The sequence below is a fragment of the Chiloscyllium plagiosum genome, chromosome 7, assembly GCF_004010195.1.
Source record: "Chiloscyllium plagiosum isolate BGI_BamShark_2017 chromosome 7, ASM401019v2, whole genome shotgun sequence".
Classification (NCBI taxonomy): Eukaryota; Metazoa; Chordata; class Chondrichthyes; order Orectolobiformes; family Hemiscylliidae; genus Chiloscyllium; species Chiloscyllium plagiosum.
In genome coordinates, this window is record NC_057716.1 from 41,025,620 (window position 1) to 41,034,281 (window position 8,662).

Sequence of the window (8,662 nt, forward strand, 5' to 3'; positions counted from 1 at the left end):
TACATGGAATAGTGTAGATGGGATGGGCTTCAGATTGGTATGACAGGGCGGCACAACACCGAGGGCCGAAGGGCCTGTACTGCGCTGTAATGTTCTATGTTCTATGTTCTATGTTCTATACAACCTCAGTAGATGAGTCCTCAGCCATCCTTTCTGCAATTGTAATACTGTCCTTGACGAACAATGCCACACCTCCCCCTCTTTGACCACCTTTCCTGTCCTTACTGAAACATCTAAATCCTGGAACTTGCAACAACGATTCTTGTTCCTGCTCTATCCATGTCTCTGAAACGGCCACAACATCAAAGTCCCAGGTACCAACCCATGCTGCAAGTTCACCCACCTTGTTCCGAATGCTCTTGGCGTTTATGTAGCCACACTTCAAACCACCTTCCTGTGCACTCTTGCAACCTTGAAACTTCATTTCTGACCTCACTACTCTCAACCTCCAGGACACCGGAACTACAATTTGGTTCCCAACCCCCTGCTGAATTAATTTAAACCCTCCTGAATAGCATGAGCAATTTTCCCCCCAAGATATTGTTACCCCTCTGGTTCAGGTGTAGACCATTCTGTTTGTAGAAGTCCCACCTACACTGGAATGAGCCCCATTATCCAGGTATCCGAACCAGAGGACACAGCTTAAAAATACGGGGTAGACCATTTAGGACAGAGATGAGGAGAAACTTCTTCACCCAGAGAGTGGTGGTTGTGTGGAATGCTCTGCCCCAGAGGGCAGTGGAGGCCCAGTCTCTGGATTCATTTAAGAAAGAGTTGGATAGCGCTCTCAAAGATAGTGGAATCAAGGGTTATGGAGATAAGGCAGGAAGAGGATACTGATTAGGAATGATCAGCCATGATCATGTTGAATGGCGGTGCAGGCTCGAAGGGCTGAATGGCCTACTCCTGCACTTATTGTCTATTGTCTAAGACAGGCCTACTATTTCCAAGCTAACTGTTTTGGAGTGTTAGATCACAGGCTCACTCTCAATAATAATTGCAACATTAATTTCTCAAAGTACAGGCAGTATCCAGGTTATGAACGGACTCAGATCAGAACCCATTCGCAAGTCAATTTGTATGCAACTCACAGCACAGTGCAGGACAACATAAAGGAGCTGTTTGTAAGTACAGGAAACGTTCATATGTCGGGTCTTTAAACTTACATCCCTGTACTGGCTCATGGTTGTAAATATGAATGTTCATAAGTCAGACACCATAAATCAGTGCACCTGTGTGCGCTCAAAGTAAAACACAGTATAAAAAATCGTGACACTCGAACAGTGATAAAGCAATTACTCTCAACAAGCACGCCAATGTTACCCAGTCACCTTATCGCTTTTTCCAAGATAAATGACACTTGAAAGAACTTGAATGCCACTAGGACCATTATTCATATAAAGTGGAACCTCAGTTGAGCACTTCTTCCCAAAATTATGTGTTGCCAATACCTTGTATACATTAATTTTTTTAAAAAAGGATCAACCCAAGGAGGCAGCTCTTCCAAATGTTGGAGTAAAAACAGTAAGAATTCAGGCCGAGAATAACTTTGTCTGTTGCTGAAAGCTCAGAAAGACAAGTTTCCTCATTAATTCCTTCTCCCTCCTCCTCCTAATTTACACATTAAAGATTCAGCCACATATGCCCAGTAATTGACTGTCTTCTGCCAAGGCGATCTAACATCAGTTGGTGAAATGAGCTAAACAGGAATAAACTTTTTGATACCAGATTTATTTACATGTTTCCTACCTCCGACCTCTTGTCCCCACTAAATAATGTCCTTCACCTGTGATTCTTAACAAAATAAACATTCTGTTAAGAATTCAACACAGTGGGGTTGATGGAGTACCTTTAACTGCTTATGGCATTTTGATCACACTTTCTTTCACTCAGTGCAGGACTTCTCATGATGACTCACCCTCAGCCAAGCAGGCCACCTCTTATCCCCAACCAGACATCTGTTCTAACACATCCATCTTTATGGTAAATCAGATAGGAGGAAAACACTTGGAGAAGTTAATAACTCAAATTAATAGCAGCAAGTGGAAAACACTTGATCAAAGGCCTCTGTGCAAACTCTCCTGTGCAATGGGATTACTGCAGAGTGAGCTGTGACTAATGAGCACAGGCTTTTCATGCAATCCTTTTTAGATTCTTCAGATTTTCCTGCATGGCCTATCAAAAACTGTGGGAAGATAGTGCTCTGACACAAAAACAGAAATTGCTGGAAAAACTCAACAGGTCTGGCTGGCAGCACCTGTGGAGAGAAAGCAGAATTAACATTCTGGGTCCAGTGATCCTTCAGAACTAATAGCTCTAACCTCTGTCCAAGAATGCAATAGTTTAAAGAGCCTGTCACATAAGAGGCAATGACAACTCCGTCTGCATCAAGAGGTTGATAGGGGGTTACTGTAAGGCTCTGTACTTTAGGAAAGCCTGACGCCTGTTAGTGCTCATTCCATACATGTACCACCCTCTGCGTGAAAACATTGTCCCTTAGGTATCTTTTATATCTTTTCCCCTCTCACCCTAAACCTATGCCCTCTAGTTTTGGACTTCTCCACCCCAGGGAAAAGACCTGGTCTATTAACCATGTCTATCCCCCTCGTGATTATATAAACCTCTATAAGGTCACCCCTCAGTCTCCGATGCTCCACGGAAAACAGCCCCAACCTATACAGCCACTCCTTATAGCTCAAACTCTCCAACCCTGACAACATCCTTGTAAATCTTTTCTGAACCCTTTCAAGTTTCACAACATCTTTCTGATAGGAGGGAGACCAGAATCACATACAATATTCCAAAAGTGGCCTAACCAATGTCCTGTACAGCCGCAACATGACCTCCCAACTCCTATACTCAATGCTTTGTCCAATAGTGCCTTCATAACTTTCACAAACAAGGATTTTGTCACTTACTTATATGCATCAATGGATCATAAACACATTGTCATGGCATCAAGTGGTGACTTACAAGGTTCCAGTTGCATATCAGGATAAGAACAAAATACAGAAAAAGGAATAAGAGAAGTGATAGGCAGAGGAATTAAAGGCCAGAATCAAACAAGACCACTATAAAAACAAGTTAAGAATGGGACAAGGAACATTAAAAAGACAAAGTCTTAAGGCTTTGTGCCTGAATGCATAGAGCATTCAAAATGAAGTGGATGAATTATTAATGTTAATACATGTAAATAGGAAATAAGGCTGCAAGGTGACCAGGAATGGATACTGAACATCCAGGGACAGAGTATTTAGGAAAGGCAGGCAATAAAGGAAAAGTTGTTTTAGTGGATAAAGAATATAAAAACTCAATTTTGAAGAAAGATATTAGTTCAGACAATGCAGAATATGTGTGGGTAGAATTGAGAAATACAAATGTGCAAAAATTATTAGTGAGGTGGTAAACAAACCACCAAATGGTGGTGGCGATGTTGGGGATGACACAAAATCAGATATGTGTGAGGGAAAGGAAAACCTGCAATTATGGGTGTCTTTAATCTGCATATAGTTTCAAACTATTCACAATACCTGCAGAAATAGAATTGCTGGAGTGTATCTGAGATAGTTTTCTGGACCAATACATTGAGGAGCCAAACTAAAGAACAGGCCATCTTAAACTACATATTATACAATGAAAAAGGAATAATTGGTAATGTAGTTTTGAGAGAGACCCCTCAGGGATGAGCAACCATAACATGACAGAACTCTTCATCAAGACGGAGAGTCTGTAACAGAATTGTGTTTTTAAGAGGCAGGTATTCTGTCCTATTTATTTTCTAAATTCTCTAGATTAACTGAAAAAAATGTTGACAATTTGGACAAATAATTACAATTAAAGATCAAGGGAAGATTGACAGAGAGAAAAAAAATTATGAGACAAGGATGAGAAAGAGATCATAGCCCACAGTGGCCAGGCTTCACTGATGTCCTCAGGCTTTGCAGTGTGCCACATGGGCAATCGAGGTGCCTGAACCCAACATCCTGATGGGACAGGTTATCCGACACATCCCTCCATAGTCTGGTATTCTTACTATGGGTGGGAAAATTAAAAGCAGTACTGGACAGCCACATAGCTAAATGGCAGTGTGTGCTACTCCTAGCAGATAAACATACAGAAGTAGTGAAAGATAAAGTAGTAAACTTGGCAGGACTGATGGTAAAGAAGGGGAATAAGCACAACTTTGCAAGAGAGGTGCAAAAGAGAGTGGTAGGATTGCTGATGAATGATTAGAAGGAGGAGATGGAGTGTTTTAAGTTATGGATCAAAACAAAACTACAAGGTAACGTCCCACACTGATTGGGCGGTGACAGACGTCGAGGGAAATGTGATGGTGGGACAGCAGATTCCTGGGAGATACTCAGCCCAAGTAGCAGAATTAAAAGCCCTAACAGCAATAGTGAAATTAGCCAGGGGTCAGAGGGTCAACGTGAATACATATAGTAGTTATGGCCTTGGGGTGGTGCATGACTATATGATGGCAAGGGTACATCACCTCATCTGGGGACCACAAACAACATGAAGAGCAGTTTAAAAGATTTGGTGGAAGCTAGTAAGTTGTCTAGTGAAGCAGCAGTGATTAAGGTTAATGCTTACAGAAAGGTAGAAACTCCGCAACGACAGAGCAATGAGTATACCGATAAGGCAGCTAACATGCTTACTGAAACAGCACAGGCATTTGAGGAAGTGCCAGTAGCAGCAGTTATAGAAATGAAAGAGAAAAATTTAAAGATACTCCAAGAAACAGCCCAACAAGAAAAGAAGCAGGAATGGAAGAGGTAGGAGCAATGAGAGGACAAGACAAAGTGTGGAAGATAAAGGATCAGGCAGGGGACCTCACTGCATAAGACAAACCTCATTAAAAACATATCATAGTCTGGCGCACAGGGGGCAGGATAAACTGCAATATCAGATGACCTGGTGGCGGCCTGGAATAGGGACAGATATAGCAAAATTCTGTCAAAGATTTTACAGGAACTCTGCCCCAATCCCAGGGAAAGAAATATGATTTGGTATAAATATATAGAATTACTTAGTGGTTGGAAGCATTCTCTTCGAGAGATTGTTTAGCAGGGGGGTCCTGATCTGGGAGTCATGGTTTAAGGATAAGAGACAAATCTTTTAAGACTGAGATGAAGAGAAATTTCTTCATTTAGAGAGTGGTGAACCTGTGGAATTCACTGTGACAGAACACTGTTAAGACCAAGGTGGACAAAGAGCTTTGACAAAGGGTCAGTTAGACTCGAAACGTCAGCTCTTTTCTCTCCTTACAGATGCTGCCAGACTTGCTAAGATTTTCCAGCATTTTCTCTTTTTCGGGTTGAGACCAAAACATTGTGTGTTTTCAAAAAGGTGGTAGTTATAATTCTTGTGGCTAAAGGGAAACAGAGGGAGCGCAGGATTAGGGTACTGAGCTTGATGATGAGCCACGATCATAATAAATGGTACAGCAGGCTCGAGGGGTTGAAGGCTTACTCTTATCTTCTATGTTTCTATGCTATGATTCCCTTTACAGCACCAAAAGATAGAGCTAATCTATCAACTCAAGTCAAGAAAAATACTTTATGTAATTTCCGACGACTTCCTACCAGCAATGCTATCCCTCCCCCAATTTATTTTTGCCATCCCTCCCAAACATTATACACTAAGGCAATGTTGAATTGGTACTTCTACACATCACACTTATGTTAAATAAAGTATTATTGCCACAAAGGTAATGGCAAAAACATTGCCAAACATTTTCTGGAAAAGCCATTTACCAAATGACAATTTGAGCTATCTCAGCAAGGAGGATGGGAAACATTTCTGGCTGTAACAGGCTACTCATTTTTTTTAGGTATTTTAGATGTTGGAGGTGATTTCCTCAAATTCCAGGAGCAGTAATTACTGTTTTATATGTTGTTGCATTGTTTTGGAACTTCGGGGAAAAGAAAACTCAAAGCAACGCACTTTAAAAAGGGAGAGGAATAGACAAAGGCAGCACATGGTGAAGTGATGCAGGAGAACGAGAGCGAGAGAAAGACACCCACATTGCTAACGACACAGCAGTGAAACTGCCTTTGCTGTTTGAATTCATGTATCGCTGGACAGCGGAGTGCATCTGGGAAAATGAACAAAGTGAAATTCACAACTGATCTTGAAGGAACCTGTTTGGGAGAGGTCACAGCACAGAAACAGATGAGTGAATATTTTTAAGTGTGGCCTTACAGAAGTCTGCAGTAAAGAGTAGTGAGTGTTCTTTCTTGATTATATGTTTTATTGAGATACATCCCTTGACTAAACTTAAAACATAAGCCATAAGTATTAAGTTAGCCCAGAGCAGTGTTTTGTAGAGGAATAAGACAGTGCTATTTTCTGGTTCTGTAGATTGAAAGAAGCAAAAGCAGTCTTTAGTAGAGTGATATGCTCCTGTCCGATGTGGGAGTTTAGGGAGAGTTTACATGTTACTGAGGATGATATCTGCAATAAATGCCGTTGGTTGCGAATCCTATCAGACTGAATGGAGAGACAGTTAGAGGCAATGAGGCAAGGGAATGTGATGGATGGCAGTTATAGGAAGGGAGAAAAGTTGCATATACAGTTAGATAGATGGATTAACTTCAGGCAAGGTAAGAGAGGTAGGTAGATAGTGCAGGAGTCTTCTGTGGCTATCCCCATTTCAAACAAGTATGCTGTTTTGGTAAATGTAAGAGGTGATGGATTCTCAGGGGAATGTAGCATGAACAGCCAAGTCTCAGGTATTGAGACGGGCTCTAATGCAATGAGGGGTACATCGGATTTCAAGAGGTCAACTGTGTTAGCGGACTCTCTAGTCCAAGGTACAGACAGATGTTTCTGTGGCCAGCAGCGAAAAATCAGAATGGTGTGTTGCCTCCCTGGTGCCAGGATCAAGGATGTCTCAGAGAGGGTGCAGAATGTTCTCAAGGGGGAGAGGGACCAGCAGAAGGCATTGTAGACATTGGAACCAACGATATAGGAAGGGATAAGGATGAGATTCTGAAGGAAGAATATACAGATAGGCAGGCATTTAAAAAGGAGATCCTCGAGGGTGGTAATATCTGGATTACTCCCGGTGCTGCGAGCTAGTAAGGGTAGGAATAGGAGGATAGAGCAAATGAATGCATGGCTGAGGAGCTGGTGTATGGGAGAAGGATTCACATTTTTGGATCATTGGATTCTCTTCTGGGGTAGAAGTAATCTATACTAGAAGGACGGTTTGCACCTGAATTGGAAGGGAACTAATATACTGGCAGGAAGATTTGCTCAGGAGGATTTAAACTATTAAGGTAGGGGCATGGGACCCAGTGAGCTAGTGAGGAAAGAGATCAATCTGAGTTGAGAAAAGAAGCAAGTCAAACAGTCAACAGCAGGAAGAAAGCAGAGAACAAGGTAGGACTGGTAAATTAAACTGCTTTTATTTCAATGCAAGAGGACTAACAGGGAAGGCAGATGAACTCAGGGCATGGTTAGAAACATGGGACTGGGATATCATAATAATTACAGAAACATGGCTCAGGGATGGACAGGACTGCAGCTTAACGTTCCAGGAAACAAATGCTATCGGAAGGATAGAAAGGGAGGCAGGAGAGGAGGGGGAGTGATGTTTTTGATAAGGGATAGCATTAAGCTGTAATGAGGGAGGATATTCCCGGAAATATTAGGATCGGTAATGAGGGAGGATATTCCCGGAAATATTAGGATCGTATTATAGACCCCCTAATAGTCAGACGGAAATTGAGAAACAAATTTGGAAAGAAATCTCAGTTATCTGTAAGACTAATAGGGTGGTTATGGTAGGGGATTTTAACTTTCCAAACATAGACTGGGACTACCATAGTGTTAAGGGTTTAGATGGAGAGGAATTTGTTAAGTGTGTACAAGAAAATGTTCTGATTCAGTACGTGAATGTACCTACTAGAGAAGGTGCAAAACTTGACCTACTCTTGGGAAATATGGCAGGGCAGGTGACAGAGGTATCAGTGGGGAGCACTTTGGGGCCATCGACCATGATTCTATTAATGCTAAAACAATGATGGAAAAGAATAGAGCAGATCAACAAGTTGAAGTTCTAAATTGATGGTAATAGGCAAGAACTTTCAAAAGCTGATTGAGGGCAGATGTTCGCAGGTAAAGGGACGGCTTGAAAATGGGAAGCCTTCAGAAATGAGCTAATGAGAGTCCAGAGACAATATATTCCTATTAGGGTGAAAAGAAAGGCTAATAGGTGGAGGGAATGCTAGATGATGAAAGAAATTGAGGCATTGTTTAAAGAAATGAAGGAAGCATATGTCAGATATAGACAAGATAGATTGAATGAATCCTTAAATAGTATAAAGGCAGTAGGGATATACTTAAGAGGGAAATAAGGAGGGCAAAAAGGGGATAGGAGATAGCTTTGGCAAATAGAGTTAAGGTGAATCCAATGGGGTTTTACAAATACAGTAAGGACAAAAGGGTAACTAGGGAGAGAATAGGGCCCCTCAAAGATCAGCAAGGTGGCCTTTGTGTGGAGCCACAGAAAATGGGGGAGATACTAAATGAATATTTTGCATCAGTATTTACTGTGGAAAAGGATATGGAAGATATAGACTGTAGGGAAATAGATGGTGACATCTTGCAAAATGTCCAGATTACAGAGGAGAAAGTGCTGGATGTCTTGAAA

General features: G+C 41.6%; 1 protein-coding gene across 4 annotated transcripts in view; it reads right to left on the minus strand.

The window, feature by feature from the left end:
* itga4 (integrin alpha 4) overlaps window positions 1-8,662 on the minus strand; it is a 217,907-nt gene that overhangs the window by 123,377 nt on the left and 85,868 nt on the right. The gene's annotated exons all lie outside the window — the stretch shown is intronic.